This window comes from Salmo salar, chromosome ssa04 (assembly GCF_905237065.1).
Source record: "Salmo salar chromosome ssa04, Ssal_v3.1, whole genome shotgun sequence".
In the NCBI taxonomy this organism is placed as follows: Eukaryota; Metazoa; Chordata; class Actinopteri; order Salmoniformes; family Salmonidae; genus Salmo; species Salmo salar.
Window position 1 is genome coordinate 32,198,681 of NC_059445.1, and position 23,667 is coordinate 32,222,347.

General features: G+C 42.2%; 1 long non-coding RNA gene and 5 other non-coding genes across 6 annotated transcripts; all 6 read right to left on the reverse strand.

The window, feature by feature from the left end:
• Positions 1 to 586: 586 nt before the first annotated feature.
• trnas-gcu (transfer RNA serine (anticodon GCU)) lies at positions 587 to 668 on the reverse strand. The gene has a single exon. It is a non-coding gene; the product is annotated as a tRNA-Ser (tRNA).
• Positions 669 to 1,709: 1,041 nt separating this feature from the next.
• On the reverse strand, positions 1,710 to 1,791 carry trnas-gcu (transfer RNA serine (anticodon GCU)). Its single transcript has one exon. It is a non-coding gene; the product is annotated as a tRNA-Ser (tRNA).
• A 2,724-nt stretch (positions 1,792 to 4,515) lies between these two features.
• Positions 4,516 to 4,597, reverse strand: trnas-gcu (transfer RNA serine (anticodon GCU)). Its single transcript has one exon. It is a non-coding gene; the product is annotated as a tRNA-Ser (tRNA).
• Positions 4,598 to 6,512: 1,915 nt separating this feature from the next.
• On the reverse strand, positions 6,513 to 6,594 carry trnas-gcu (transfer RNA serine (anticodon GCU)). Its single transcript has one exon. It is a non-coding gene; the product is annotated as a tRNA-Ser (tRNA).
• Positions 6,595 to 7,633: 1,039 nt separating this feature from the next.
• On the reverse strand, positions 7,634 to 7,715 carry trnas-gcu (transfer RNA serine (anticodon GCU)). Its single transcript has one exon. It is a non-coding gene; the product is annotated as a tRNA-Ser (tRNA).
• Positions 7,716 to 16,806: 9,091 nt separating this feature from the next.
• LOC106602837 (uncharacterized) lies at positions 16,807 to 21,357 on the reverse strand. The gene is made up of 3 exons (XR_001328307.2): positions 18,926 to 21,357; positions 17,869 to 18,009; positions 16,807 to 17,700 (listed from the first exon to the last, which is right to left on the reverse strand). It is a non-coding gene; the product is annotated as an uncharacterized lncRNA (long non-coding RNA).
• Positions 21,358 to 23,667: the final 2,310 nt, after the last annotated feature.

Consider the following 23,667-nt stretch of genomic DNA (forward strand, 5'->3'; position numbering starts at 1 on the left):
AAAAGGTCTTATATTTTTGGTTGCTCGATGAGGATGGGATACGAACCCATGCATTCAGAGCACAATGGATTAGCAGTCCATCGCCTTAACCACTCGGCCACCTCATCCGTTTGTACACACGTGGTATTTTCCCCCACAAACTGCAGTTGCTGTATGTAAACCCATGATTGAATTCGATGAAAGTTAGGCATTGCAACGGCAGGGCCATGTGTCCATCCCATCGAGACATTTAACAAATGTGTTGTCAGGCTGAGTGGTCTAAAGTGCTTGATTAAGTGTGTGGAGGTGTCGGTTCAAATCCCACCGTTGAGGTTGCCCTTGGTAAAGCTATTCTTCAATACCTGAATCTTATCAGTCGCTCTAGGAGTGTGCAGGGATTCTATATTCATGTGGGGCCATGCAAGAGAAGAAATAAAAAAAACATTTGCGAAGAGGTTGGTTTTCCAATCTACACATGTAGTTCATCGCCTTCACCACTCAGATACCAAGTTCTGTGCTCTTGCGGTGGCAGTCGGCCATCTTACCAATGTTTGCGTAAGTCAAAATCGTACAGTGCCATAAAAAAGGTCTTATTTTTTTGATTGCTCGATGAGGATGGGATTCGAACCCATGCATGCAGAGCACAATGGATTAGCAGTCCATCGCCTTAACCACTCGGCCACCTCATCCATTTGTACACATTTGGTATTTTCCCCCACAAACTGCAGTTGCTGTATGTAAACCCATGATTGAAATCGATGAAAGTTAGGCATTGCAACGGCAGGGCCATGTGTCCATCCCATCGAGACATTTAACAAATGTGTTGTCAGGCTGAGTGGTCTAAAGTGCTTGATTAAGTGTGTGGAGGTGTCGGTTCAAATCCCACCGTTGAGTTTGCCCTTGGTAAAGCTATTCTTCATTACCTGAATCTTATCAGTTGCTCTAGGATTGTGCAGGGATTCTATATTCATGTGGGGCCATGCAAGAGAACAAATAAAAAAAAACATTTGCGAAGAGGTTGGTTTTCCAATCTACACATGTAGTTCATCGCCTTCACCACTCAGATACCAAGATCTGTGCTCTTGCGGTGGCAGTCGGCCATCTTACCAATGTTTGCGTAAGTCAAAATCGTACAGTGCCATAAAAAAGGTCTTATTTTTTTGATTGCTCGATGAGGATGGGCTTCGAACCCATGCATGCAGAGCACAATGGATTAGCAGTCCATCGCCTTAAACACTCGGCCACCTCATCCGTTGGTACATAAGTGGCAGTTGCCCCCACAAATTGTAGTTGCTGTATGTAAACCCATGATTGAAATCAATGAAAGTTAGGCATTGCAACGGCAGAGCCATGTGTCGATCCCATCGAGACATTTAACAAATGTGTTGTCAGGCTGAGTGGTCTAAAGTGCTTGATTAAGTGTGTGGAGGTGTCGGTTCAAATCCCACCGTTGAGGTTGCCCTTGGTAAAGCTATTCTTCAATACCTGAATCTTATCAGTCGCTCTAGGAGTGTGCAGGGATTCTATATTCATGTGGGGCCATGCAAGAGAAGAAATAAAAAAAACATTTGCGAAGAGGTTGGTTTTCCAATCTACACATGTAGTTCATCACCTTCACCACTCAGACACCAAGTTCTGTGCTCATGCGGTGGCAGTCGGCCATCTTACCAATGTTTGCGTAAGTCAAAATCTTACAGTGCCATAAAAATGGGCTTATTTTTTTGATTGCTCGATGAGGATGGGATTCGAACCCATGCATGCAGAGCACAATGGATTAGCAGTCCATCGCCTTAACCACTCGGCCACCTCATCCATTTGTACACATGTGGTATTTTCCCCCACAAACTGCAGTTGCTGTATGTAAACCCATGATTGAAATCGATGAAAGTTAGGCATTGCAACGGCAGGGCCATGTGTCCATCCCATCGAGACATTTAACAAATGTGTTGTCAGGCTGAGTGGTCTAAAGTGCTTGATTAAGTGTGTGGAGGTGTCGGTTCAAATCCCACCGTTGAGGTTGCCCTTGGTAAAGCTATTCTTCAATACCTGAATCTTATCAGTCGCTCTAGGAGTGTGCAGGGATTCTATATTCATGTGGGGCCATGCAAGAGAACAAATAAAAAAAAACATTTGCGAAGAGGTTGGTTTTCCAATCTACACATGTAGTTCATCGCCTTTACCACTCAGATACCAAGATCTGTGCTCTTGCGGTGGCAGTCGGCCATCTTACCAATGTTTGCGTAAGTCAAAATCTTACAGTGCCATAAAAAGGTCTTAATTTTTTGTTTGCTCGATGAGGATGGGATTCAAACCCAAGCATGCAGAGCACAATGGATTAGCAGTCCATCGCCTTAACCACTCGGCCACCTCATCCTTTGGTACATAAGTGGCAGTTGCCCCCACAAATTGTAGTTGCTGTATGTAAACCCATGATTGAAATCAATGAAAGTTAGGCATTGCAACGGCAGAGCCATGTGTCGATCCCATCGAGACATTTAACAAATGTGTTGTCAGGCTGAGTGGTCTAAAGTGCTTGATTAAGTGTGTGGAGGTGTCGGTTCAAATCCCACCGTTGAGGTTGCCCTTGGTAAAGCTATTCTTCAATACCTGAATCTTATCAGTCGCTCTAGGAGTGTGCAGGGATTCTATATTCATATGGGGACATGCAAGAGAAGATATAAAAAAAACATTTGCGAAGAGGTTGGTTTTCCAATCTACACATGTAGTTCATCACCTTCACCACTCAGACACCAAGTTCTGTGCTCATGGGGTGGCTGTCGGCCATCTTACCAATGTTTGCGTAAGTCAAAATCTTACAGTGCCATAAAAAAGGTCTTAATTTTTTGTTTGCTCGATGAGGATGGGATTCGACCCCATGCATGAAGAGCACAATGGATTAGCAGTCCATCGCCTTAACCACTCGGCCACCTCATCCGTTGGTACATAAGTGGCAGTTGCCCCCACAAATTGTAGTTGCTGTATGTAAACCCATGATTGAAATCAATGAAAGTTAGGCATTGCAACGGCAGAGCCATGTGTCCATCCCATCGAGACATTTAACAAATGTGTTGTCAGGCTGAGTGGTCTAAAGTGCTTGATTAAGTGTGTGGAGGTGTCGGTTCAAATCCCAAAGTTGAGGTTGCCCTTGGTAAAGCTATTCTTCAATACCTGAATCTTATCAGTTGCTCTAGGAGTGTGCAGGGATTCTATATTCATGTGGGGCCATGCAAGAGAAGAAATAAAAAAAACATTTGCGAAGAGGTTGGTTTTCCAATCTACACATGTAGTTCATCGCCTTCACCACTCAGACACCAAGTTATGTGCTCATGGGTTGGCAGTCGGCCATCTTACCAATGTTTGCGTAAGTCAAAATCTTACAGTGCCATAAAAAAGGTCTTAATTTTTTGTTTGCTCGATGAGGATGGGATTCGAACCCATGCATGAAGAGCACAAAGGATTAGCAGTCCATCGCCTTAACCACTCGGCCACCTCATTCGTTGGTACATAAGTGGCAGTTGCCCCCACAAATTGTAGTTGCTGTATGTAAACCCATGATTGAAATCAATGAAAGTTAGGCATTGCAAAGGAAGAGCCATGTGTCGATCCCATCGAGACATTTAACAAATGTGTTGTCAGGCTGAGTGGTCTAAAGTGCTTGATTAAGTGTGTGGAGGTGTCGGTTCAAATCCCACCGTTGAGGTTGCCCTTGGTAAAGCTATTCTTCAATACCTGAATCTTATCAGTCGCTCTAGGAGTTTGCAGGGATTCTATATTCATGTGGGGCCATGCAAGAGAAGAAATAAAAAAAACATTTTCGAAGAGGTTGGTTTTCCAATCTACACATGTAGTTCATCGCCTTCACCACTCAGACACCAAGTTCTGTGCTCATGCGGTGGCAGTCGGCCATCTTACCAATGTTTGCGTAAGTCAAAATCTTACAGTGCCATAAAAAAGATCTTATATTTTTGGTTGCTCGATGAGGATGGGATACGAACCCATGCTTTCAGAGCACAATGGATTAGCAGTCTATCGCCTTAACCACTCGGCCACCTCATCCGTTGGTACACAGGTGGTATTTTCCCCCACAAACTGCACTTGCTGTATGTAAACCCATGATTGAATTCGATGAAAGTTAGGCATTGCAACGGCAGGGCCATGTGTCCATCCCATCGAGACATTTAACAAATGTGTTGTCAGGCTGAGTGGTCTAAAGTGCTTGATTAAGTGTGTGGAGGTGTCGGTTCAAATCCCACCGTTGAGGTTGCCCTTGGTAAAGCTATTCTTCATTACCTGAATCTTATCAGTTGCTCTAGGAGTGTGCAGGGATTCTATATTCATGTGGGGCCATGCAAGAGAACAAATAAAAAAAAACATTTGCGAAGAGGTTGGTTTTCCAATCTACACATGTAGTTCATCGCCTTCACCACTCAGATACCAAGATCTGTGCTCTTGCGGTGGCAGTCGGCCATCTTACCAATGTTTGCGTAAGTCAAAATCTTACAGTGCCATAAAAAAGGTCTTAATTTTTTGTTTGATCGATGAGGATGGGATTCGAACCCATGCATGCAGGGCACAATGGATTAGCAGTCCATCGCCTTAACTACTCGGCCACCTCATCCGTTGGTACATAAGTGGCAGTTGCCCCCACAAATTGTAGTTGCTGTATGTAAACCCATGATTGAAATCAATGAAAGTTAGGCATTGCAACGGCAGAGCCATGTGTCGATCCCATCGAGACATTTAACCTCTTGGGGCTAGGTGGGACGCTAGCGTGCCACCCGTGGTGCACTCCATCAACAGCAGGTGCATTTCAAGAGCGGCAAATTTGAATCCAAATAAATGTCAAAATTCAAATTTTTCAAAAATACAACTATTTTACACCATTTGAAAGATAAACATCTCCTTAATCTAACCACGTTTTACGATTTCAAAAAGGTTTTACGGCGAAAGCATAAATTTAGAGTATGTTAGGACAGTACATTTACAAGAGTTGTGTGTAATGTTTTGTCAAGTCAAAGACAGGGTCACCAAAACCATAAAACCAGCTAAAATGATGCACTAACCTTTTACAATCTCCATCAGATGACACTCCTAGTACATTATGTTAGACAATGCATGCATTTTTAGTTCTATCAAGTTCATATTTATATCCAAAAACAGCGTTTTACTATGGCATTGATGTTGAGGAAATCGTTTCCCTCCAATAACCGGCAGTCAAGTCAGCGTCACAAATTAAATAATTAAAATTAGAAAACATTGGTAAAATATTATATTGTCATTTAAAGAATTATAGATTTACATCTCTTGAATGCAATCAACTTGCCAGATTTAAAAATAACCTTACTGGGAAATCACACTTTGCAATAATCTGAGCACTGCGCCCAGAAAAATACGCGTTGCGATACAGACTAGACGTCATGTTGGGGAGATCTAAAATCGAAAATACTATGTAAATAATCCATTACCTTTGATTCTCTTCATCAGATGTCACTTCCAGGTATCACAGGTCCATAACGAATGTAGTTTTGTTCAAAAAAGCTCATCATTTATGTCCAAAAATCTCCGTCTCGTTAGCACATGATGTAAGCCAGCCGGACTTCTCGTCATGAACGAGGGGAAAAAATATATTTCCGTTCGTTCAAACATGTCAAACGTTGTATAGCATAAATCATTAAGGCCTTTTTAACCAGAACATGAATAATATTCAAGGTGGACGAATGCATACTCTTTTATAACGTATTGGAACGAGGGTACCCAACATGAACTCGCGCGCCAGGTGTCTAATGGGACATCATCGTTCCATGGCTCTTGTTCGGTCAGATCTCCCTCCAGAAGACTCAAAACACTTTGTAAAGGCTGGTGACATCTAGTGGAAGCAATAGGAAGTGCCAAAATATTCCTAAGCCCCTGTGTTTTTCAATGGGATAGGTTTAAAGTCAATACAACACATCAGGTATCCACTTCCTGTCAGAAAATGTCTCAGGGTTTTGCCTGCCAAATGAGTTCTGTTATACTCACAGACACCATTCAAACAGTTTTGGAAACTTTAGAGTGTTTTCTATCCATATATAATAAGTATATGCATATTCTAGTTACTGGGTAGGATTAGTAACCAGATTAAATCGGGTACATTTTTTTTATCCAGACGTGCAAATGCTGCCCCCTAGACCCAATAGGTTAACAAATGTGTTGTCCGGCTGAGTGGTCTAAAGTGCTTGATTAAGTGTGTGGAGGTGTCGGTTCAAATCCCACCGTTGAGGTTGCCCTTGGTAAAGCTATTCTTCAATACCTGAATCTTATCAGTCGCTCTAGGAGTGTGCAGGGATTCTATATTCATGTGGGGCCATGCAAGAGAAGAAATAAAAAAAACATTTGCGAAGAGGTTGGTTTTCCAATCTACACATGTAGTTCATCGCCTTCACCACTCAGATACCAAGTTCTGTGCTCTTGCGGTGGCAGTCGGCCATCTTACCAATGTTTGCGTAAGTCAAAATCTTACAGTGCCATAAAAAGGTCTTATTTTTTTGGTTGCTCGATGAGGATGGGATTCGAACCCATGCATGCAGAGCACAATGGATTAGCAGTCCATCGCCTTAACCACTCGGCCACCTTATCCGCTGGTACACAAGTGGCAGTTGCCCCCACAAACTGTAGTTGCTGTATGTAAACCCATGATTGAAATCAATGAAAGTTAAGTATAGCAACGGCAGGGCCATGTGTCCATCCCATCGAGACATTTAACAAATGTGTTGTCAGGCTGAGTGGTCTAAAGTGCTTGATTAAGTGTGTGGAGGTGTCGGTTCAAATCCCACCGTTGAGGTTGCCCTTGGTAAAGCTATTCTTCAATACCTGAATCTTATCAGTCGCTCTAGGAGTGTGCAGGGATTCTATATTCATGTGGGGCCATGCAAGAGAAGAAATAAAAAAAACATTTGCGAAGTGGTTGGTTTTCCAATCTACACATGTAGTTCATCGCCTTCACCACTCAGATACCAAGTTCTGTGCTCTTGCGGTGGCAGTCGGCCATCTTACCAATGTTTGCGTAAGTCAAAATCTTACAGTGCCATAAAAAAGGTCTTATTTTTTTGGTTGCTCGATGAGGATGGGATACGAAACCATGCATGCAGAGCACAATGGATTAGCAGTCCATCGACTTAACCACTCGGCCACCTTATCCGCTGGTAAACAAGTGGCAGTTGCCCCCACAAACTGTAGTTGCTGTATGTAAACCCATGATTGAAATCAATGAAAGTTAAGTATAGCAACGGCAGGGCCATGTGTCGATCCCATCGAGACATTTAACAAATGTGTTGTCAGGCTGAGTGGTCTAAAGTGCTTGATTAAGTGTGTAGAGGTGTCGGTTCAAATCCCACCGTTGAGGTTGCCCTTGGTAAAGCTATTCTTCAATACCTGAATCTTATCAGTCGCTCTAGGAGTGTGCAGGGATTCTATATTCATGTGGGGCCATGCAAGAGAAGAAATAAAAAAAACATTTGCGAAGAGGTTGGTTTTCCAATCTACACATGTAGTTCATCGCCTTCACCACTCAGATACCAAGTTCTGTGCTCTTGCGTTGGCAGTCGGCCATCTTACCAATGTTTGCGTAAGTCAAAATCTTACAGTGCCATAAAAAAGGTCCTTTTTTTTGGTTGCTCGATGAGGATGGGATTCGAACCCATGCATGCAGAGCACAATGGATTAGCAGTCCATCGCCTTAACCACTCGGCCACCTTATCCGCTGGTAAACAAGTGGCAGTTGCCCCCACAAACTGTAGTTGCTGTATGTAAACCCATGATTGAAATCAATTAAAGTTAAGTATAGCAACGGCAGGGCCATGTGTCCATCCCATCGAGACATTTAACAAATGTGTTGTCAGGCTGAGTGGTCTAAAGTGCTTGATTAAGTGTGTGGAGGTGTCGGTTCAAATCCCACCATTGAGGTTGCCCTTGGTAAAGCTATTCTTCAATACCTGAATCTTATCATTCGCTCTAGGAGTGTGCAGGGATTCTATATTCATGTGGGGCCATGCAAGAGAAGAAATAAAAAAAACATTTGCGAAGAGGTTCGTTTTACAATCTACACATGTAGTTCATCAGCCTTCACCACTCAGATACCAAGTTCTGTGCTCTTGCGGTGGCAGTCGGCCATCTTACCAATGTTTGCGTAAGTCAAAATCTTACAGTGCCATAAAAAAGGTCTTATTTTTTGGGTTGCTCGATGAGGATGGGATTTGAAACCATGCATGCAGAGCACAATGGATTGTGTTGACCACGGCCTATCACCCACAGACCAACCTCACTGAGAGAGTTAATCGAACCTTGAAGACAATGGTTGCTTCCTATGTAGGGACCCAGCACAAACACTGGGACAAGCACCTTCACGAGTTTCGATTTGCCCTGAATTCTGCTGTGCAAGAGTCCACTGGAGTCACACCTGCAGAGCTGAACCTGAGTCGTCCCCTCCGAGGACCCTTGGAAATGGTGCTACAGCCCCAGCAGGTTACTCCAGATGCTGCTTGCTATGACCAGGTAGTCCATCTCCACGACTTGAGAGCTCTTGTCTCAAAGAACATGATCCAGGCTCGACTCAAGCAGAAGAGAAATTATGATAAGAAGAGACGAGACATGCAGTTCCAGCTTCGTGATCGGGTGTGGCTTCGCTCTCATCCTTATTCAAAAGCTGAACAATTCTTCTCGGCCAAGCTCGCTCCTAAATGGCAAGGACCATATAGGATTGTGGAGCAGAGTGGCCCTTTGAACTATCGAGTGGTGAAAGAGGACACAGGTGAAGATATGCGCGTTGTCCATGTCTCACGCCTTAAAACCTGTTGGGGCTCGGGGGCAGTATTGAGACATTTTGAAAAAAATATGTGCCCATTTTTAACTGCCTCCTACACCAACTCAGAAGCTAGGATATGCATATTATTAACACATTCGGATAGAAAACACTCTGAATTTTCTAAAACAGTTTGAATGGTGTCTGTAAGTATAACAAAACTCATATTGCAGGCAAAAACCTGTGAAAAATAGATCCAAAAAAATGTGAATTTTGTGACTGTACTATTTAGTGTCATTGTTTTATAGATACCATAGTGAGAAAGGATTCATTTCGCAACACCTACGGCTTCCACTAGATGTCAACGATCTTTATAAAGTTGTTTGAAGCGTCTATGATAAACAGAGAGCAAATTAGAATCCAAGGAAGTTGACATGCCATCACTTCATTTTTTTGCGCCTGCGCATAAATCTGAATCATTTTTTATCTAGACATAGGATAGGTTGTGTGAAAATATTACTGATGTTTAACGTTAAAAATGGACCAAAAGATTAATGCTAAACAACATTTGACATGTTTGAACGAACATAAATAGATTATTTACTAGGTTTTTTTAGCTTTTCGGCGTGATTTTACCAGCCCCCCAACCACGTTTTGTGGGAGCATAATGAACGCTAAGTACTTGGTGTTATTTGGACATAAATTATGAACTTTGTCAAAAGAAACCACATCCTGCCTTCTGATGGAGATAATCAAAGGTAAGGGGGTATTTACAATGTTATTATCGATTTTAGATGATGCTAACTGTATAGCATAGCCTGTTGTTCTTAGCATAGCACCCCGTTTATTGCAAAATGTGATTTCCCAGTAAAGTTATTTTGAGATCTGGCCATTCGGTAGCAATTACGAGATGATAATATATTATTATTTGAATGACAATATTATAATTTACCAATGTTTTCGAATAGTAATTTGGTTATGTTCACCGGAAGCATTTCAGAGAAGAAAAAAAATCTGAATTTCACGCTACTGTAAAATGCTGTTTTTGGATATAAATATGAACTTGATGGAACAAAAAATGCATGTATTGTATAACATAATGTCCTAGGAGTGTCATCTGATGGAGATTGACAAAAGTTAGTGCATAATTCAAGCTGGTTTCTGCTTTTGGTGACGCCTGACCTTGAATTGAAAATGGATGTTTGTACTTTTGTGGCTATGTACTGTCCTAACATAATCTAACTTTATGCTTTTGCCGTAAAGCCTCTTTGAAAATCGAACAATGTGGTTAGATTAAGGAGATGTTTATCATTTAAATTGTGTAAAATAGTTGATTGTTTGAGAAATTGAAATTATTAGATTTTTGATGTTTTGAATTTCCAGCCTTGTTAGCAATCCCGGCTCGGGGTTCATTGCTAACCTGTAGCCCCAACAGGTTAAGGCCTGTTACCCCTCGGCTGAGGAATTGGAGGAGATTGAGCGCCGCAATGTCCTGGAGATCTTTGAAGAGGAAAGTGATGAGACTTTTCTCGGATTCACAGATCCAGAAGTCTCACGCCTTAAGGCCTGTGACCCCTCGGCTGAGGAGCGTGAGCGCCAAAAAGTAATGAATATTTTTGTAGAGGAAAGTGATGAAGAGACCTTTCTCGGTTTCCCCGACCAAGATGTGCCTTCCAGGGCAATGGTCGGCTTTTTCCAGGGGAGGGTGTGTGTGACGGCCCTGAATGTTTCTGAACCGTCTCAGTGCTTCTCCTTCCAATAGGGCGCTTTCCCTTTAATTCTCAATTAATTAGTGCTTCTCCTTCCAATAGGGCGCTTCCCCTTTTATTCCCAATTAAATAGCTAGCATCAGCTGCGCAAAAGTGGAGTTGTGATGGAAACGTGAATGAGGATGTGTTCAACCCTCAGTTCTGAAGCTTCTCTCTTCCGTTTGTTGTGTTGCTTTAAAAGTGTGCTTTGTGTAGCCTAATAGCCAGGATCGGATCCACTCTTTGCGTCCGTGGACAACACCTCTCCGTTGTTTTTCGTGGCCTTTCTCCGCTGGAGATCTGTCGGCGGATTGGCTTGTCTGACTGACCGACTGACTACAACCTTATGTATACGGTATTTCATTTGTTTTGGTGTGATGTATACCGTGATAATTTATGTAGTTAGTTGTAGTTGAGGATTTATTGAAATGTGTGGTAAAATATTTGTAATTTTGATTGTATGATTGACACTGGGTTTACGCTACACTGTATGAACGGACAACCATTGCGTGATTAAGGTCACTTGAGTTCCCTGAACTTGTTTACCGGGCTGGACTCTTTAGGCCCGAGGTAGAAGACATTTCTGGAGGAACCAGAGCTGTTTAAAGCTCAATATTGTTATATATGTGTGTGTGTGTGTGTGTGTGTGTGTGTGTGTGTGTGTGATCATTTGTTAGTAATACAACCACGCAAAAGAATACAGTTGTTTTGTAAGTTCTTTCCAATGTTTTAAGGGTTTATGAAAAGTGTATTTCCATCCTCACTTTTACATGAGTCCTTTGTATTGGTGTAGACTTGACGGACCAGATGGGACTCATTCCCTCCCAAACTAAAAGGAGAAACCAATATTTTCTCTGGTAGGCACAACCTACCTGGCACCCCTATAAATGATAACCTCAAGTCAAAACCGTTACAACATGTAATTAATCGCCTTCACCACTCAGATACCAAGTTCTGTGCTCTTGCGGTGGCAGTCGGCCATCTTACCAATGTTTGCGTAAGTCAAAATCTTACAGTGCCATAAAAATGGACAGATTTTTTTGGTTGCTCGATGAGGATGGGATTCGAACCCATGCATGCAGAGTACAATGGATTAGCAGTCCATCGCCTTAAAATCAAATCAAATGTATTTATATAGCCTTTCGTACATCAGCTGATATCTCAAAGTGCTGTACAGAAACCCAGCCTAAAACCCCAAACAGCAAGCAATGCATGTGAAAGAAGCACGGTGGCTAGGAAAAACTCCCTAGAAAGGCCAAAAACCTAGGAAGAAACCTAGAGAGGAACCAGGCTATGAGGGGTGGCCAGTCCTCTTCTGGCTGTGCCGGGTGGATATTATAACAGAACATGGTCAAGATGTTAAAATGTTCATAAATGACCAGCATGGTCAAATAATAATAATCATAGTAGTTGTCGAGGGTGCAACAAGCACGTCCGGTGAACAGGTCAGGGTTCCATAGCCGCAGGCAGAACAGTTGAAACTGGAGCAGCAGCATGGCCAGGTGGACTGGGGACAGCAAGGAGTCATCATGCCAGGTAGTCCTGAGGCATGGTCCTAGGGCTCAGGTCGTCCGAGAGAAAGAAAGAGAAAGAGGGAATTAGAGAGCATATTTAAATTCACACAGGACACCGGATAAGACAAGAGAAATACTCCAGCTGTAACAGACTGACCCTAGCCCCCCGACACAAACTACTGCAGCATAAATACTGGAGGCTGAGACAGGAGGGATCAGGAGACACTGTGGCCCCATCCGATGAAACCCCCGGACAGGGCCAAACAGGCAGGATATAACCCCACCCACTTTGCCAAAGCACAGCCCCCACACCACTAGAGGGATGTCTCCAACCACCAACTTACCGTCCTAAGACAAGGCGGAGTATAGCCCACAGAGATCTCCGCCACGGCACAACCCAAGGGGGGGGCACCAACCCAGACAGGAAGACCACATCAGTGACTCAACCCACTCAAGTGACGCACCCCTCCCATGGACGGCATGGAAGAACACCAGTAAGCCAGTGACTCAGCCCCTGTAATAGGGTTAGAGGCAGAGAATCCCAGTGGAGAGAGGGGAACCGGCAAGGCAGAGACAGCAAGGGCGGTTCGTTGCTCCAGCCTTTCCGTTCACCTTCACACTCCTGGGCCAGACTATACTTAATCATAGGACCTACTGAAGAGATAAGTCTTCAGTAAAGACTTAAAGGTTGAGACTGAGTCTGCGTCTCTCACATGGGTAGGCAGACCATTCCATAAAAATGGAGCTCTATAGGAAAAAGCCCTACCTCCAGCCGTTTGCTTAGAAATTCTAGGGACAATTAGGAGGCCTGCGTCTTGTGACCGTAGCGTACGTGTAGGTATGTACGGCAGGACCAAATCGGAAAGATAGGTAGGAGCAAGCCCATGTAATGCTTTGTAGGTTAGCAGTAAAACCTTGAAATCAGCCCTTGCCAAACCTCTTACATCTAGACGTTCCGCTAGCGGAACACCTGCTCCAATATCCAATGATGGGCGTGGCGCGAATTACAAATTCCTCTAAAATCCGAAAACTTCAATTTTTCAAACATATGACTATTTTACAGCATTTTAAAGACAAGACTCTCGTTAATCTAACCACACTGTCCGATTTCAAAAAGGCTTTACAGCGAAAGCAAAACATTAGATTATGTCAGCAGAGTACCCAGCCAGAAATAATCAGACACCCATTTTTCAAGCTAGCATATAATGTCACAAAAAACAAAACCACAGCTAAATGCAGCACTAACCTTTGATGATCTTAATCAGATGACAACCCTAGGACATTATGTTATACAATGCATGCATGTTTTGTTCAATCAAGTTCATATTTATATCAAAAAACAGCTTTTTTACATAAGCATGTGACGTTCAGAACTAGCATACCCCCCGCAAACATCCGGTGAATTTACTAAATTACTCACGATAAACGTTCACAAAAAACACAATTATTTTAAGAATTATAGATACAGAACTCCTCTATGCACTCGATATGTCGGTGAAAGCACATTTTGCAATATTCTCAGTAGATAGCCCAACCATCACGGCTAGCCATTTAGACACCGACCAAGTTTAGCCCTGATCAAACTCCGATTTACTATTACAAAAGTTTCATTACCTTTGTTGTCTTCGTCAGAATGCACTCCCAGGACTGGTACTTCAATAACAAATGTTGGTTTGGTCCAAAATAATCCATCGTTATATCCAAATTGCGGCGTTTTTGTTCGTGCGTCCCAGACACTATCCGAAATGGTAAATCAGGGTCGCGAGCATGGCGCAATTCGTGACAAAAGATTTCTAAATATGCCATTACCATACTTCGAAGCATGTCAACCGCTGTTTAAAATCCATTTTTATGCCATTTTTCTCGTAAAAAAGCGATAATATTCAGACCGGGAATCTCCGTTTAGCTAAACAGACAAAGGAAAAGTAAGCTTTCGGTCGACGCGGGCACGAGCCTGAGTCTCACAGTACTGTAACCAGCCACTACCCAAACGCACTACTTTGTTTCAACCAGAGCCTGCAAAGCCACGATTCAGCATTTTGCCGCCTTCTGAGAGCCCATGTGAGCCGTAGAAAGTGTCACGTAAGAGCAGAGATCCCCTGTAATTGATAGAGATAATCAACAAGGCCAAGAAATGGTCAGACAGGGTACTTCCTGTACAGAATCTTCAGGTTTTGGCCTGCCAAATGAGTTCTGTTATACTCACAGACACCATTCAAACAGTTTTAGAAACTTTGGAGTGTTTTCTATCCAAAGCTAATAATTATATGCATATTCTAGTTTCTGGGCAGGAGTACTAATCAGATTAAATCGGGTACGTTTTTTATCCGTCCGTGAAAATACTGCCCCCTAGCCATAACAGGTTAACCTCTAGGCTAGGCGGGACGAATTCGTCCCACCTACGTAACAGCCACTGCTATCCTGTGGCGCGATTTTCAAAACGTTAAAAATCCTATTACTTCAATTTCTCAAACATATGACTATTTTACAGCCATTTAAAGACAAGACTCTCGTTAATCTAACCACACTGTCCGATTTCAAAAAGGCTTTACAACGAAAGCAAAACATTAGATTATGTCAGCAGAGTACCAAGCCAGAAATAATCAGACACCCATTTTTCAAGCCAGCATATAATGTCACCAAAACCCAGAAGACAGCTAAATGCAGCACTCACCTTTGATGATCTTCATCAGATGACAACCCTAGGACATTATGTTATACAATACATGCATGTTTTGTTCAATCAAGTTCATATTTATATCAAAAACCAGCTTTTTACATTAGCATGTGACGTTCAGAACTAGCATACCCCCCGCAAACTTCCGGGAATTCGCTAACATTTTACTAAATTACTCACGATAAACGTTCACAAAAAGCATAACAATTATTTTAAGAATTATAGATACAGACCTCCTCTATGCACTCGATATGTCCGATTTTAAAATAGCTTTTTGGTGAAAGCACATTTTGCAATATTCTAAGTACATAGCCCAGGCATCACGGGCTCGCTATTTAGACACCCGGCAAGTTTAGCACTCACCATAATCATATTTACTATTATAAAAATGTCATTACCTTTTGTTGTCTTCGTCAGAATACACAGCCAGGACTGCTACTTCAATAACAAATGTTGGTTTGGTCCAAAATAATCCATCGTTATATCCGAATAGCGGCGTTTTGTTCATGCGTTCCAGACACTATCCGAAATAGTAAAGAAGTGTCACGCGCTTGGCGCAATTCGTGACAATAAAATTCTAAGTATTCCATTACCGTACTCCGAAGCATGTCAACCGCTGTTTAAAATCAATTTTTACGACACTTTTCTCGTAGAAAAGCGATAATATTCCGACAGGGAATCTCCTTTTCGGCAAACAGAGGAAAAAATCCCAAAGGCGGGGCGGTCGGGGTCACGCGCATAAGCCAGTGTCTCTTGATGGGCCACTTGAGAAAGGCGATAATGTGTTTCAGCCTGGGGCTGGAATGACGACATTCTGTTTTTTCCCGGGCTCTGAGAGCCTATGGACGACGTGGGAAGTGTCACGTTAGAGCAGAGATCCTTAGTAAATGATAGAGATGGAAAAGAAGTTCAACAAATGGTCAGACAGGCCACTTCCTGTAAAGGAATCTCTCAGGTTTTGACCTGCCATTTGAGTTCTGTTATACTCACAGACACCATTCAAACAGTTTTAGAAAATTTAGGGTGTTTTCTATCCATATGTAATAAGTATATGCATATTCTAGTTACTGGGTAGGAGTGGTAACCAGATTAAATCGGGTATGTTTTTTATCCAGCCGTGTCAATGCTGCCCCCTAGCCCTAACAGGTTAACAGGAAGCCAGTGTAGGGAGGCTAGCACTGGAGTAATATGATCAAATTTTTTGGTTCTAATCAGGATTCTAGCAGCCGTATTTAGCACTAACAGAAGTTTGTTTAGTGCTTTATCCGGGTAGCCGGAAAGTAGAGCCTAGAAGTAACAAAAGCATGGATTAATTTTTCTGCATCATTTTTGGACAGAAAGTTTCTGATTTTTGCAATGTTACGTAGATGGAAAAAAAGCTGTCCTTGAAACAGTCTTGATATGTTCTTCAAAAGAGAGATCAGGGTCCAAAGTAACGCCGAGGTCCTTCACAGTTTTATTTGAGACGACTGTACAACCATCCAGATTAATTGTCAGATTCAACAGAAGATCTCTTTGTTTCTTGGGACCTAGAACAAGCATCTCTGTTTTGTCCGAGTTTAAAAGTAGAAAGTTTGCAGCCATCCACTTCTTTATGTCTGAAACACAGGCTTCTAGCGAGGGCAATTTTGGGGCTTCACCATGTTTCATTGAAATGTACAGCTGTGTGTTATCCGCATAGCAGTGAAATTTAACATTATGTTTTCGAATGACATCCCCAAGAGGTAAAATATATAGTGAAAACAATAGTGGTCCTAAAACGGAACCTTGAGGAACACCGAAATTTACAATTGATTTGTCAGAGGACAAACCATTCACAGAGACAAACTGATATCTTTCCGACAGATAAGATCTAAACCAGGCCAGAACTTGTCCATGTAGACCAATTTGGGTTTCCAATCTCTCCAAAAGAATGTGGTGGTCGATGGTATCAAAAGCAGCACTAAGATCTAGGAGCACGAGGACAGATGCAGAGCCTCGGTCTGACATCATTAAAAGGTAATTTACCACCTTCACAAGTGCAGTCTCAGTGCTATGATGGGATCTAAAACCAGACTGAAGCGTTTCGTATACATTGTTTGTCTTCAGGAAGGCAGTGAGTTGCTGAGCAACAGCTTTTTCTAACATTTTTGAGAGGAATGGAAGATTCGATATAGGCCGATACTTTTTTATAATTTCTGGGTCAAGATTCGGCTTTTTCAAGAGAGGCTTTATTACTGCCACTTTTAGTGAGCTTGGTAAACATCCGGTGGATAGAGAGCCGTTTATTATGTTCAACATAGGAGGGCCGAGCACAGGAAGCAGCTCTTTCAGTAGTTTAGTTCACTCCATGGTGGTGAAAAAGCTCTGCTGTTTATGTAGGCCCTAACAGTTTGTGGTCACTGTTATAGTACAATTAATGTATTGTTTAGTGTTGTGGCTTTGCTGCATGCATCTAAAACATATTGTTGATTTTTTTTGCCGCACCACTTTTTTGCTAAAATCCCCACTGTCTGTGGGTGTCACTGAGCAGGTTGATAGCCCATTTAATTGACCCAAGATCCATAGATAAAAGACAATTGTGAGGTAATTTCCCCCAGTTAAAGTCCCACAATAAGAGATACGACGCTAATATTTGTGAAAACTCTTCACAGTTGTGTTCTGTCAGTCGAGGCTGGTGACTTGAAACATTGAGGATGGGAGACCCACGATATAGGCGCGGAACGCACAGAGATGAAAATGCATGTTTCAAAAATCATCAAAGACTAATTATTTTAACCTAAAGCATTTAATAAAGACATTTACAGTACAATATTATGGGAAATGTGAATGAGAGGGCTACTTACACAGTGTTGGGAATGGATCACAGCAGTGATTGAATGAGGGTATGAGGCATGAGTTGAGGTGTTCAGAGGCTTGACTTCAGTGCAGGACAGTGGTTGCGGTGTTCATAGTCTTCAGTACATCATGGATGGATGGTGTTGTAGAAGAGCTCAACTCTTCCACTGAGGGCAGGACAGGATTTGACTGGGAAGACAAAAAACAATAACACACTACACAGTTAGACAAAAGAGCTAAGAATGAGTTAGTCCAAGTGAGGAGTAAAATCATTGATGTGTAAGAATGTGATCGTGTTTGTGTGTGATTGACTCTACATACAGTACAGTAATGAGAGAAAACTATAGGGGCACTCACAGTACTTGGAGAGGAAACATTCAGTGTGCCAGTTGATGAACGGGCACATGAGATGTGGCTTTAGTTTATGTCAGGAGAGCATTGACAATGGTAGTGGAGTGGAGGGGTCATCACCTCTTGATCAGGGAAGAGGGAACTTAGCTGTAAATACAAATAGCAGATGCATTCCATTACAGCTGCTCCATTGTATGTTTGGGCAATGAGTTTCTCCATGAAGTTAAACTCCAACATCTCCAAATTCAAAATTACAATGCTCGTCTTTCATAATTTGGTCAGATATACTTGGATGTGTAGTGTCAGTATTTTTTTGCTGGCATGTCATCCCTAAGTCTGCTAATCTTGCCAATTAAAAATTATTTTAAGTATTTGGCAATATCAGTGGGTTTTCAATGAATGATGGAGTGTAGTTGACCTTTTTGCCCAAAATGTAATTTAAGGTGCTCCAAAGCGTTATACTATCATTCTTTAAGTAATTTATCGTTGTTTCTTCTTTTAATTTAGTTTAGCCACATGATTTGCCAATCGGTTGTACAGCCAGACCTATTTGCCATCTTTTGCCTCATCCCTCTCAACCATACAATTTTTCAATCCCTCATCAATCCACGAGGATTTAAGAGTTTTTTGTCATTGTCTTAATGGGTGCATGCTTATTAGTAACTGGGATAAGCAATTTCATAAATGTATCAAGTGCAGCGTCTGGTTGCTCATCATTACACACCACAGAGATTGTCAGAATATGAATGTCATCTGTAACTAGCAAATTATTGATTTTGTGAAACTTGTTTCTTAAGCAACATATGTTACATGGGCTATTTTTAACACTTTTCTGGGATGCTTGATTATTTTTCTTGCTTTCTGGGAAGCGTAGCAGAGGTAGACATGCTCAGGTTATTTTTGTTAGTGCAGGGTGAGCTGCACAAAGTAGACTTCCTACTAGGGCACACCACATCAGTGATAAGTATTACTCTGGTTCATAGGCATATGCTTACTGCATACAATAGCTGTAGGATCAGCAGAGGCATTCCGGGCAGTAAGAAGGACAAACTAGGTTACTTACATTGTGTCTTCTAACTCCTCTAGGATAATGTACATTTGCTGAAGCTTTATGACAACTCTGACACAATGGTAGGGATTAAATGAGCTGGACTTGGGTCATTGATAAGTCATTGTCTCAACGCAGCCTTATAATGCTGTGAAAGGATCCAGGAACACAAATGATTTGATTGGATCCCATCCTCCTTATAATACGAGCTTTGTTTCCATAAGGTATGAAAATTGTCAATAAATGTTACACCCACAGAGCTGCAATAGTCTTGTAGCCAGTTATGGTGGGCTAAAAGTCTGCTGAACCGTTCAATGCCACGATTTAGGGAGGGCACAGGGCCAGGTATTATGGGGTGTTTGTTGGTCAAGTAGAGACGTAATCAGTTCATTAAAATCCATCTTCAGCTGTTCTGAGCTGCCCTTCATAATGTCATTTGACCCCGCATGAACCATGACAGTATCAGCCTCCGGTGACTGACTCACAGCCTCGGGAAGCAACCTGGTGATATCCTGAACATTTGCCCCAGGAAAACAGTCATTGCCCCAGGTACAGATATATGCCTCACCATCGAGTCCCCAGCAGAATCAAATTTGTTTTCACTGTTGCATGCTGACAGTCCAAGGGAACAAACATTTCCCAGCTTTGCCAGGGACTTGGATGCTCCCTCCATGGCTTCGGACACCCCCATCAGCCCTCTGCACAACTGTGTTGTTGTCTGTTTCTTGTTGAATGTGCGAGTGAGAGAGAAGCGCATGGGGGCGGGTGATGTCCGGGCTTGGTTATCAGAGGCGGGTTCCCGGCTGTTCCTTTCTATGCACCGGCCCGGTTGCTTGATAGTGTTCGGTGTAGCCTCTCAGAGCTGTGTCGGGCGTGTCCCCAGTGTCTAGTCGTGGGGGATACAAAACATTCAATTACATAATGTATTGGCCAACAATTGGAGTCACACTCATACACTGGAAATTAGCACTTTCCTTTAGTAGTTTTATAGAGAGAGTTTTATGTGTTGACCTCTTCGTGGCCTGGCTCAGTTGTTGGTATCCAGGTACTAAAGCATCCGGGGCGAAAAAGTTTAATGAAAAAAGTTGAGCGAGGAAAAAACTAAGACATTGGTAAATGTGTTAAATGCTAAGTTTTGATTAAAGAGTTATTATAAGTAAAAAACTAAACGTTTGGCAGGTAGCCAAGTCACAACAAACAGCACATCAGCACAATGAGGAAGTGCATTTGCAGAGTAGCCTAATGATGAGGTGCAGGTGTGCATAATGATGGGTTGCCAGGACCGGCGGTTAGTAGACCGGTGATGTCGCCGGAGGGAGGGAGAGGTTAGCATGTAAATTGGCGTCTGTTCTTGCAGCGACAGTCATCTGTGCTCGTCTCTTCCATGTTTTTATTTTGTTGTTTAAAGTGTTTTAAAAGTTGCGATCTACTTCAAACTACCAAGTTTTTAGTGGTATTAAATTGGATAATTAATAGAGGCAAATAGCAATTAGTTTTAATCCGTTTTTTTCTGAAACGCACCAAACCCTAACCCTCAATGGATACAGCGAGCCGCAACCGCGGATATCATACGCAAGAGATGTCCTGTTTAATCTCCGACCCTTTGCTGCAAGTCTACAGTACACTGCAATGGAATACCACCATTAATACAATCAGTGTTCCCAAGGAAAGGCTTCTAAACGTGGAAGCGTGGCAGTAGAGGAGGAATTCGGGAATCGGATTAAAAACAGCCCTTCAGACATCTATTATGCATGGAAATGTACAAAGCATAAGGAATAAGACTGATGAACTATGGGCTTGTACCCAATACCTCTCAGAGAACCGACAATCCTGTTTGATCACTCTGAGACCTGTTTACGGAACAGGATCCCGACTCCGTTGTGGAGTTGCATGGCAGAATAGTTCAAATGGACCAAATCTTTAGCAAGAGAGTTTGTGCATTCGTCAATGAGAAATGTTGCAATCATTCCCATATTACAACTGAGCATGAGGTCTGTAATAAAAACATTGCTTAACCTACAGCCATACTACCTGCCACGGGAAATATATCAGGCCCGATGATTTATTGTTTACATAGCCCCCTCTGCTGACACCCAAATAGCTGCCGACATGATTCCTGATCTTGTATCACAGCCTGAAACAGTCACCCGAAGCAGTAAAGCAGATCCTGGGAGACTAACATGTGCAATCTTTACACTTACCATCATATCACCAATATGTTACATGTCCTACCCGAAATGAAGCCTGTCTGGACATCTATTATGTTAACATCCCAGCTGCATATTTTTCCAAGGCACTACCCAATCTTGGGGGTTCAGATCATAACATGGTTGAGCTCCTGCAAGTTTATAAAAGCGCGTCTGCAGTGAGAGAAGGGTAAATAAGTGGAGATTAAAAGCTGGACTCCTGAAGTCCTCCAGGACTGTTTTAAGTCCACTGACTGGGAGGCCCTGATAGACAGCACCGATGACCTGGAAGAGGCAGCGGATGCTGTCTCCGAGTACATCCGTTTCTGTGAGGATCTCGTTATTCCCAAAAAGAAAGTTAATATCTTTCCCAATAATAACCCGTGGGTAACTTGGGAATTAAAAGAGCTCCTCATCCAGAAAAAAGGGTGTTTAAATCAGGTGGCAATAAAGAGGAAAGGAAAAATATTCAGAGGCAACTTAAAAGCAAGGCAGCATAAAAAGACAAATTAGAGAACCTTTTCAAGGACAAGGACAGTAGGAAAGCCTGGAAAGGGCTACAAACCATCACAGGCTACAAAGCAAAAGACATATGACTGTCGAAAATGACCTTGCTTTGCAAATTATTTGAACTGTTTCCATTGAAGGTTTGACATGTGTGTTTTTACGTTGCAGCAGAAAGTGGCCTTGGACAGTATAGACAGCATACCAGCTGTTGATATACAGATTTCTGTGAATGACTGTCATGTTTATTATGAGGCAAAATCCTCCCAGATTGCAGTTCCTAGGGCTTCCACTAGATGTCAACAGTCTTTAGAAAGAGTTTCAGGCATAATTTGCTAGAATTTGTAGTTTTTCTAAGTGGCTCCCATTTTGGCTGTAGTGTTTTCATGCGCGTGGATGAGAGCGCGTTCTTTGTTGTTTATCTCCGGTAAAGACAATCACGATTCTCCGTCTTAAATTGTATCATTTATTTACATATTAGGGTACCTGAGGTTTGATTATAAACGCTGTTTGACTTGTTTGTAGAAGTTTATTGGTAACGTTTGAGATTCATTTTGTATGCATTTTGAAGGAGGGAAACCGGTGGATTATTGAATGAAGCGCGCCAGCTAAACTGAGTTTTTGGGGACATAATGAAGTACTTTATCGAACAAAAGTACCATTTGTGATGTAGCTGGGACCTTTTGGAGTGCCAACAGAAGACGATCTTCAAAGGTAAGGCATTTATTATATCGCTATTTCTGACTTTCGTGGCGCACCTGCCTGGTTGAAAAATGTTTTTCATGCTTTTGTATGCGGGGCGCTGTCCTCAAATAATCGCATGGTGTGCTTTCGCCGTAAAGCCTTTTTGAAATTGGCTGGATTAACAAGAAGTTAAGCTTTATTTTGATGTATGACACTTGTATTTTCATGAATGATAAATATTTATATTTCTGTCATTTGAATTTCGCACTCTGCAATTTCACCGGATGTTGTCGAGGTGGGTCGCTAGCGGAACGCCTGCGCCAGAAAGGTTAAGAAAACAAAAGAGATGGAAATCAATTTCCAATTGAACAAAACTCCACTACCCCCTACGAAGATCAATGGGGAATCAGTCGATAGTGACCACATAAGTACCTGGGAATCGAAATAGACAAACTGAAATTCAATGACTGTGCCTTTGCAAAGGTAAAGTAGTTGCAACAGATACATTTTTTTTATGCAAACTGAACCATTTTAGTGTTGACCGCCATATCTTTATAGAACAAATGTTCTATAAAATCTGTCCTGCAGAGTGTGCTGTCCTTTGGTCTGATATGCGAGTTCGGAAACATGCGAGTGCAAGACCAAGTCAAGCTTCAGTGCTTAAGATAGCAGGAAGGATAATTGGTATAGATCAAGAATCAGCCACCAACCTGTACACAAAACTTGAAAGCATTTTACAGGACAGCACTCATCCCCTTCACTCAAAATTAATTCACAGCAGCAGCTGGACAAGAGGAAAGAGACTTCTTCAAAAGAAAATTTAAACAGATGGAATCAGAGAGTCCCCTTATCTAACAGCCATTAGGCTGTATAATAAATAGTCTGCTTGTCCCTCGAGTATACAGCATATTGCACTTTCACTTTAAATGTGTAGCTATAGCACTTTGAATGAATTATTTTGTGTAGTTTGTTTTCATTTACTCTCTTTTTAAGTACATAACCAAATTAATTTCCCCCTGGTGGTAAAATAAAATTGATCTGACTCTCTGAATCTTGAAGTAGACATGACAATTGCCCACAAATGACGCGAGGCTCCAGCTGCAGGATGTCGACGGCCAGGAGGACAGCCAAGGGCGAGGAGCGGGCAGGTCTGGACGGCGATTTTTATTTATTTATTTTTTACATCCGGCGCCGAGAGATGGTTGCCTCGCTTCGCGTTCTTAGGAAACTATGCAGTATTTTGTTTTTTTATCTATTATTTCTTACACTGTTACCCCATTGCATTGTAATTTTTATGTTTCACATTCACACTATGTGCCTGAAACAAAACCAAATAACCAATCAAGTACCTTTCGAGAATTTCACCTTCCATTTCACCACAGA